Source organism: Ostrinia furnacalis, unplaced genomic scaffold, assembly GCF_004193835.3.
Source record: "Ostrinia furnacalis isolate ACB-3 unplaced genomic scaffold, ASM419383v2 OfSCF4596, whole genome shotgun sequence".
Lineage (NCBI taxonomy): Eukaryota > Metazoa > Arthropoda > Insecta > Lepidoptera > Crambidae > Ostrinia > Ostrinia furnacalis.
The window spans coordinates 45,355-55,798 of NW_021134835.1; the positions used below are offsets into that span (position 1 = coordinate 45,355).

General features: G+C 33.1%; 1 long non-coding RNA gene across 1 annotated transcript; it reads left to right on the forward strand.

The window, feature by feature from the left end:
- Positions 1–5,634: 5,634 nt before the first annotated feature.
- Positions 5,635–8,265, forward strand: LOC114359702 (uncharacterized). Its single transcript, XR_003656439.1, has 2 exons — positions 5,635–7,420; positions 7,451–8,265. It is a non-coding gene; the product is annotated as an uncharacterized LOC114359702 (long non-coding RNA).
- The last annotated feature ends 2,179 nt before the right edge of the window (positions 8,266–10,444 follow it).

Genomic DNA, 10,444 nt, shown 5'->3' on the forward strand with positions numbered 1-10,444 from the left:
GTTGGAATTTGTTAGAATAAATGAAATGATTGCATGTTAATAGTTGCTAAGAGTTGGTAAATAAATATAAAATATTCTACATAATAAAGAATTGTTAGCTTTTAAGATGCAATAATTTGACATTGTACAGTCACGGAATGAAAAGGTTCGTCAGTTTTCAAATTGATTCCTTCAACGAATCGCGAGCACATATTACCTTTTGAAACTATGTTACAGAATAATCTCGAGTTAGAGAAAATAATCTTTAACTGTTCGTCAGTAAAGTTCAAAATTATTCAGATCAAAGTTGTTTGACGATTTAACTTGTCAAGAAGATTATTATGATTGATAAACTAAAACCTTCTTGTTGGTTCAACCTGCCATTATCTATTAAATAAAAACAACTACATTTTGTAACATTGCACAGATGGGATAGAAAAATAAACAAGCAAAATCTTATTCGTTAGCAAACGTCATATTTATTTAAATGTTAGCAGCACTGTTTCTTGCACGGTTATGTTGGCAGGTTTGACTCTTACAGTACCTAGTGCAAGCGAAAACCGACACTAAGGTGACGAACCTTTTCATTCCGCGACTGTACAAACCTAATGCTTCCTTTGTCTCTACCCTTTCTGCCTATATCTTTAGAATTGTTATCGTTCTAGTAAACCTACATTTATCTAAATATTCTAATCTAGCACTATATCTTAAACTAAATCTTTCTTCCCAATAATATCGCTTCCTTGATACAATATTTAACAGTCGCATCTACTACTTAACGTCATCTTCCTCAAATAATGTCACGATTTTATTAAACAATTAACTCTTATATTGAGTATCACACGCTAGCTCTTTTATCATCTTCCAATTCATCTATCAGTTACGGCCGCATCATCTGCGATTGATGAGTGCTGACAGAGTATTAAAGTTGATTCCGAATTGTATTTTACGCTTAAACCTAAAGTATGTTTGATATTTTTATTTCTTAATAACTTCTTATATTATACCTTTTTGTATTTACTGACTAAACACGCAATTTTTAGCAAATCTATGTACAGTCGTCATCACCTTGGACTAAACATTTTTGTTCCAAAACAGCACTGTTATAATAACTACGTAAGATATTACGAAGTTAAGTTTGATGTGCCGTTGTCTGTACACATTTCGAGCAAGAATATAGTGCTCGGCAGCACATTAATCTTAATACAATACCATGTCGTCTTATTTAGATAAAATAGGTGATGTTTTTTGTTTTTCTTCAAATATGTATACAGGGTGTTAGGTAAATGGGTATATGAGAATATGAGCCGACACTAGCCTAGCCCATGTTAACATGGGCATACAGGGTGTTAGGTAAATGGGTATATGAGCCGACACTAGCCCATGTTAACATGGGCATATAACGATGGCTCCTACGTATACTGGCGTAAGTGAAAAAAGTAAATTTTACAGGAGAGCCATTTTAGTGGCCAGAACCATATTTTTGGGTCATATCTTCTGACCTACTAAAACGAATTTAATGAAATTTCACATTTAGCCTTAACATGTAATGCTTTTGCTACTGCTGTTATTATTTTTTATATTTTTCTTATATATTTTGAGATTTTACGCATTGCCCTTTTACGTCGTCACATTTCTATAATTTAATTTATATTGTTCAACGTAAAGAGACTTAAATGACAACGTAAATATAATATTCTAAGCGATTACTCTCTTTATTTATGCATGTAATTATTTTAATTGTTATCATGTGCTATATTAATAATAAATCAGTTAGAAAAAGTTGTTTAATGTATCGTTATTACGTTTTAACGCAAATACGCCCATATACTGTGCTCGAGATTTAGTTAGGTCTTTTAACATAATGTGTCATATTTTTAAAAATTATAAATAACTTGAAAAAATCGAACTGCCTAAGGCGGGAATTAACCCACAATGCCTTTAGGCAGTTCGATTTTTTCAAGTTATTTATAATTTTCAAATTAGTTTGAGATGCGACTCTTAACGCTAAAAATTAAATAACTATATAATGTGTCAAAATTTATAAATAAAACAATTTGCTATATATTTTCATGGCTTTATTTAAGATTTGGATTATAAAAAATATATATTTATGTAAGCAACTACTCGTATAGATTGACGAATCGTATGATTGGGCTTTATACGTGGCGTAATTTTGCACATACGCCTATTTGCCTACAATTTTATTTTGTATCTAATGGAAAAAAATTTTTTTTTCTTACTGACGTTATAGATTAGAGCAAAATGAAATCATTCCTTAAATAATTGGAAAAAGGCGTAAGCGGCAGTTTCGCCTTTATACGTAGGAGCCATCGATAAATGGTATGGTGAAGTCAGAAATTTGATATCATCATTTTATTTTTTTTAATTTTCATACAAAATAAATTTTATAAAATCCGATTTGTATGAAAATTAAAATTATTAAAATTAAGATATCAATTTTCTGACTTCACCATACCATTTATATGCCCATGTTAACATGGGCTAGTGTCGGCTCATATACCCATTTACCTAACACCCTGTATAAATGGTATGGTCAAATCTGAAAATTAATATCTTCATTGGGCTCATATACCCATTTACCTAACACCCTGTAGTTTCATGTTCTGGCGACTATACTTGAGTCTTTTACCATATATTCTACTCTTGGATTCTACTACATACACTTGTGACGGTGCCAGTTCTTCTGCTGGCACCATAAACAGTGGCGCTAGAAAAAGTTCAAGTTGCCTTGTACATAGACTGGTCGAATGTTAATATTAAAATTAGTTAATTAACCCTCGGAGATAAAACAATAACGTGATAATAATTTACTATTCACATACATATTATTATATTTAAGAGTATTTTAAAAGTAGAGTAATACATAATGTAATTTTATAGTCTGAAGATTTACCAACTCTTACTCAATATTGTTAGTTTAAATGCATCAACTTATTTTGCTGCAAATAGGTAAATAAAGTGTAATATTATTATAATAAATGAATTTGAATTATGTAAATATAATGGTTTGGATGTTAGCGACAGAAAATTTGAATTTAAGGATATAAAATGCTGTTAAGTAAGATAGAAAACTAATAAGCTTATACTAAAATAGCTCAGTTTTTCTCAGAGAATGGGCTATATTTTGGTAAACGAGTAAGTAGTTAAAAAGGCTTTGTGACTTATTAAAATAATTAAGATTTCCCTAATCGTATAAAAGGTGGTGGTGGACATACTACACATTTTTTTATATCAAAGAGTTATCAGTATCATGCACTTTGGTTTGTTTCACGTGTGTGTGTTTATCGAAATAACTGACATAATTGTCGCTAACATCCAAGTGAAATGTCTTATTTTGTTCACATTAACGCCTTGAGCACTTATTTACATTTTTTGTCTGATTAATTTAGATATTAGGCATAATGATATTTATGTTTCATAGGTACAGTCGAGTTCATAAATATATTGGCAGTGCCAATGTTTAAAAATATTGTAAGCGCTTTAACGATTAAATATTTCAATACAAATTCAAACATCAATAAAATGTAATAATATAAGCTGTTCATCAATATGTTGCGGTAACGCAGTACTGACTGCGCTACTGTGATATAATCTTTTGCAATATTGTGGCACTGCCAATATATTTATGTACTCGACTTTACTAATGAATTATTATCTTAGTAAAAAAGAGATAAACGGATTGTAAGGTGGGTGACATGTTCGGCTTTAATCGAGTTCCCTTGGACATGTTCTCTTTTGGTTTAAATAAATAAAAAGTCACATATCACCCACCCAACAACCAGGCATTTGGCAATGTAGTATTGTTATTAAAATAATTTGTATAATTAGCTGCAATGTATTAGTTCATTTTCAAACTGTATTGCTGATATCCGATAAAACGACAACACAGTATCGCATAGACGGTAGTGTTTTTAAACTATGACTGAAAGTTTAGTTTAGCCGGTCTGAACAAAACTAAAAATGTCATGGATAACGTGGAAAAAAAATCTTTTAAAAATTGTGGTTATTGAAAATAGCCAACCTCTTTTCAAAATAACTAAATATGTAAAGATGGGAGATACGTATTACCAATAAAATATGCCTTCCACGTTTTAATTTCGGTACTGCAGTCCAATTTGAAGATAATCTAAAACGTATAACTTTTTGTACTTCGTTTGGCTCGTAGAAAGAGTTTGTGATTATCGTCATCTTTCAGAACGTTTCTTCTGTGAAAATAGTTTTTTTATATAAATAAAGAAACATGAAAACGAATTAAAAACGGTTTTAATTTTATCTCCTCACTATTGCCTAAACATAATAACTAAATTTTAGGTTCCATCTATATTACTTGGTATAAACTTAGTCTTCCAGTAATATCTCACTCAACATTCACCTCTTGATTTTTGTAAAGGAGTAGGTACTTAGTGGTTATCATGAATTTCTCGGACCTACCTGACCTACCCCACTTAAAAATGAGGGTAATCTTATCTTACTAATATTATAAATGCGAAAGTTTGGATATCTGGATGTTTGTTACTCTTTCACGCAAAACTACTGAACAGATTTGGATGAAACGTTACAGTATTATTGTTTACTAGCTTTCCGCCCGCGGCTTCGCCCGCGTGGAATTTTGTCTGTCACAGAAAAACTTTATCGCGCGCGTCCCTGTTTCAAAAACCGGGATAAAAACTATCCTATGTTCTTTCCCGGGACTCAAACTATCTCTATGCCAAATTTCATCAAAATCGGTTGCGAGGTTTAAGCGGGAAAGCGTAACAGACAGACAGACAGACAGAGTTACTTTCGCATTTATAATATTAGTTGGGATTGGGATAACCCACAATAACATATAGGCTATAATTTATGACGATCTGTGACTAACTAAATTTGACGCGGGTGAAGCCGCGGGCAAAAGCTAGTTTAACCTTTATAAAGTAGTGGCAGTTAACTGACAGCACGGTACATCCTCCACTATAGAAGCAATGTCAAGTTTCCTTTGATGTCGATCGAAAGGAAACAGCATTAGCTATGCAAACCTTCGTAAGGTATTCAGGGTTTTTAGTTCAGGGTTGTAATAAATTTTATAATTTCCGTGATAGCGAAATTATTGGTTTCCACGATTTAATTTGCAATATCCAAGGCTGGGCTGAGGGGGCGTGGGAACCGGCAGGTGCGGCCAATCCTCGCGGTGTATCGATCGGCGCCGCCCAGGAACGCTACATGACAGCACTCGCCGAATAATCGAAATCCCAGCTACCGAAAATCGGTGAACTTTATGCTCTTTATGCTCGACACACTTGAGATTGTTCAACGGACTACAAGAATCTCCAAATTTAGTATCGTTCCGAAGTTTGTTTATATTGCTACATTCGCTCTTGGAGCATTTGTAGTGTTCAAGAATATTCACATACCTACCTAAATCAGCATTATTTTTATTCAAATCTAACAATATTCTATACTTATATACAACAAAATGTTAACAAATAACTACTAAACTAAACTATAACTAAATAAAAAAAAATGGTAAAAACCTACCTACCTACCTAAATTAAAAATTAAATCCGTCTTACATCGTATATTAAGACTATACTTAGGTATTTAAATTTGTGTCCCTGAAGAAACTGATGGTCATTGATGTCGATTTTTTAAAATAAATATTTAATACTCCTATGAAGAATTTAAATATCACCTTCGTTTAAAAATCCTGTGATTACCGAGTACTCGTAGAATGTGTATGTATGGATAGTTACCTACGTAGTTAGGTGTATAAAAGGTATTATTCATGCCGTGGCGCGTGGTAGTTAATAAAAATGAATACTTATTTTTTTCTCCAATTAAAATAATCCAGTATTCATTTTAATTTCCTCTAATGTCTTTCATAGCTGTCCACGTCCTTTCTAATTTAGAAAACTTAATTATAGACCAAGCAAATAGAAATTGAACCAGTTATTGCATTTTTATATCACTTTATGAATTTATAATCAAGTAAATGCTATTGTGTTCACAAAGTGGTCTGCCTTGCGTGCTCTTACTAACAATAATATTTTAAACCTTAATTAAAGGCTGGTCGTAGTAGGTACCTTTACCTGTAAATAGGGTAGGGCACCCGTATCAAGTTCCCTCGTGTAAGTAGGCTCTTATTTATTCGCGACTTTAGTTCATTTTCATTATTTGACAATGGCTTCGCTTCCGCTTCGCTGTCAAATACTTTAAGTGTAAACGTAAGCGGATCTGAAATCAGCGTCGGATCGGACTCCGCGCTTACGGTTCGCTGACCGCAGGTTTGATTAGTTTGAGAGCCGTAAGCTCGCGGACGACGAACCGTATGCTTATTGACGACCACGCATGCACCGCCGCGGTTCGTGTGCTTGTCCCAAGCCGAGACGATTAAGTTTTACTTACAGGGATGCCATGAAAAATTAAACACTACTCGTATTGCCAACGTAGGTTTTGGTATTTTATTCGTGGTTTATAATATTTTATACTTTCTGAAAACTGAATATCGTTGCCTTAAACTGAAAACCTCGGGGATGCATCATGCAGTTAACTATGGTCATAAAAGCGGGTTTTTAAATTTTACGCTAAAGAGGTTTTCACTCTTAGGCATCGATATAATGCGAAAAGCGGAATATTTGGTACATTTACCCTATGAAGTGTGATCAAAGACAACGTCAGTGCCTCGCTGCGTAATTCGCACCCTTCGGGAAAGTAAACACCTGTTTAATGCACACGCAGCACTGATCGGAACCGCTTATCTACGGTGTACCTACTAATACGAGTAGGTACCTACCTACGCCATATAGGTGGTACAGTAATAGGTACCTATTGACAGCCCAAATACTCGCACATTTTTGGAAATAAATGCTCCAATCACGATATTAATTTAACAGAGTATTTCCAGCATGCTCGATTTGCTTTAAATAAGCTCATACTACATATTTTCAATTTTGATTAGATCTGGACTAGGATAATAAAAATCTTACAACCTACGTTAAATCAATAATAAATTCAATAAATTATTTATTGCGAACGGATAAAAGGTACAATAAGTTCTGTTTTTCTTACCATTCTATACACTGACTAGATTAAGTACAATCCTGTGCTATAATGTAAATTAAGTAGTTAAACTATGGTAAAAATTATAATACCTACTTAATCATGAAGAAAGTTAGAAGTAACATTACAGTTTTAAATATCAGCAAAAGAAATAACATCTTGGTTTAATAAGATTTTATATTTTTACAAAGGTAAGTAATAAAATTGTTTATCGGTTACATACCAATTTTTAGCAACGACATACCTAGTTCTCAGTGAAAATCTATAATAAAATGAATCTCAAAATGCTAAATGTGTTGGTAAGCGTTTTAGGTTTTTACGGCGAGAAAATTTCGAATAATTTCCGGGAAAATCCTAAAAGCAGCCCATTTTTCACGCGGGCGTAGTCGCGGCGCCGCGCCGCGGCGTATAGAAAAAGGATAAAAATATGACGTAAATACATAGGTCCAATAAGTACCTATATCTAAAATTGATTGTTACAGACTGAAGCATACCTTTACTACAATCCTATCACCCCGCTTGTAACACTATGTAATTGACTTATTTAAAATTCAAGTAATTGCTAACATCCTCAAACAAAATAATTTAATTTATAATTACCTATTGTATGTACAATAAGAAAATGAGTTAGTACTTACTTAGGCTGGGTACCATCTTACTTTCATTTTTACAAACCTCAAAAGTCTGTCAAAATCCATACAAAAAACACCAGTTAACGTTATAGTTACCTCAAAGTTAGGTGGTGCAACTCAGCCTTAATGTCGTCACTCGGGTTTTAAGAATAGGTAATATCGTACGTCTGATAACCCATTTTTCAAGTAGGTAATTACTGCATTTGATCGATGCAATATTGACGTCCGTTGAGGTTGAGGGTAATATGATGTCAATCATGCTTGTCACCAGCACGTCACTGTATGTATTAATTAAGTTGGTCGGCTTTCAACTACCTATAAATTAACCCATAATATCTAAGGTAACACTTTACATTTACCTGATTATTCTAATTCCAATTTAAAACCTGCTATATTATGAACATTTTTAATAGTTAAAATAATTACTACTAATACTGGATTTTTGAACATCTTAAGCCTACCTAAGTACTCTATTTTTCCTTGGTGTCTTTAGTTCAACGTCAAAAATGTATTCTATTCTAAGCTAATTAAGTTAATTGTTAAATAATACTTTTACTGCTGTCGCCAGTCACATAATAATTATTTTCAATATTAATTTTATACAAGAACATCAATAAGTACCTAAATAAAAAATATACTATGAATGTGTGTATTGTAGTGCTGTTTCTATGAGGAGACAGGGAACAATTTACTTTCTAAAATATGTTTCAATCATTTTACATGTTATGTATTTAGTATATCATTACTAATCATTAGCCAGAACTTCCAGAAGGTAGTAGCACGTTGTAGGGTCAGGGGTAGCACGAACTAAAGTCCGGTACGCAAATGCTACTTCTTATGCCCAGTAAGACTGGGTACCTATTTTCCCCTCAATTTTTAACTGGCTTACCATAGACTGAAATTAGTAACAATAATTGAGATCAATGAATACCTATATTGCGAAACAAAGAGAATTTATCTTAATTCCTCCTTGTCCATGACATTGTTTGCGTTGTTGAAGAGGCGGGGATCCTCTGGTATCCAGATCTTGGCATGGAGAGTGCTGCCCGGGGGTCGCTCCCCGCGCCGCGACCACGAGAGCGAGTGAGCTTGCAAGTTGCTGCCTGCAAAAAAGAATTTACTAAGGCCCAGTTTTTTGATTCGTAGTTAAAATAACCAATAGTCAAATTTGACAGATGTCAAATGACAAGTGGTTAAACAGAAAAAAAATATTTTTCGAACAATGGTTAACTTGACTTTTAGTACATTTTTTAACTATTAGTAAACATTTTGTTAGTATTTAACTATTAGTAGCAAAATTTAACAATTAGTTATTTTAACTACGAATCAAAAAAGTGGGCCTAAGTGACTATTGAAATACCGTTTTGGACTGACTTGTGACTTTTTGCCCAGTTTCCTCTTTTCTGTAGACGCGAAAATTTGAAAATGGTGCAAGGAAACTACGTAAAATCATAATTCAAACGTCGATCAGTAAATGGACTTTTTAAATAGTAGTAGTAAAATAGTTATTTAAAGATGGTAAATCTTATACTAATATTATAAAGCTAAATAGTTTGTTTCTTTACTTTCTTTGGCTGAACGCGCTAATCTTATAAGAATTACTAAGTCCAATTTAGAAAAAATCACGCTACGACTGTTATGTAGGTACCTATAGTAATCATCAATGAAAAATGTTGAGAAGACGGGGAAAAGTATTCTACCTACTAATTAACTATACTATTACATATTTGCTACTTTGAAATGCAGCAGGCATTTGTTCCTCTTAAAGTTGTTTACGTAAAGTGGCTAATCTCTAATCGCTGTACATTTAATTATTCTCGGACAATAACACCCCAGTGGGCACGAACTTAAGGTTTATTTATCTGCAATTATTTGGAGTGAGTTTAAGGGGCGAGTTGCGAATGTGGTATAATGTGGTATAATGCCCGGGTGTTATTTTGGGGGGTTGGGCGCACGTGCGCGCTGTTACGGACCACACGACCCCAGCCTGCATTGATAGGGTTACGTTGACCTGTTTCTCCTGTCGATTAATATTTCATTGTTTTTTTTTGTTGTTATTGCGCCTATTTTTGTAGCTGTGCAATTTTTTATTTTTCAATTTGGAGAGTTTTTTTTATCCCTAACAACAAGTCTATCTCTAATTCTATGTTGAAAGAGGAAAAAATAGTAATCATTCGATGATAAAGCGTACTATTAAATTACTGAAATTAGTTCTTAGCTAATAAAACTAAATTACCTAATAGGTTTAAACACGTCGGTTTAGTTTTATTGTTGGTGATATATTATTATTCTGTAGTAAGTAACTTAGCTGTGAGGACTTTCCATTTATTTAAAGTCTTCTTACTTAGGTACTTTTTACTTAATATTATAAATGCGAAAGTTTGTATGGATGTCGCGATGTTAACATGTTTGTTACTCTTTCACGCAAAAATTACTGAACGGATTTTGATGAAACTTTACAGTATTATTGTTTATAACCCAGAATAACATATAGGCTATAATCTGTGACAAACTTTATTTCACGCGGGTGAAGCCGCGGGAAAAAGCTAGTCTTAAATAAAACCGATCTGGTTACGTCATAAAATTTTCATAAAGATTGGACATGACTGTGTTTGTGAGTAGGAGCAGTAGGAGGTTTATTATCGATATAAATAAATAAATAAATATCCCTGGACATTTTTACACTACGCTTCTAGTCCCAAACTAAGCAAAGCTTGTACTATGGGTACTAGACAACGGATACAAACATACTTAAATATTTTTTTTTTGTAAAT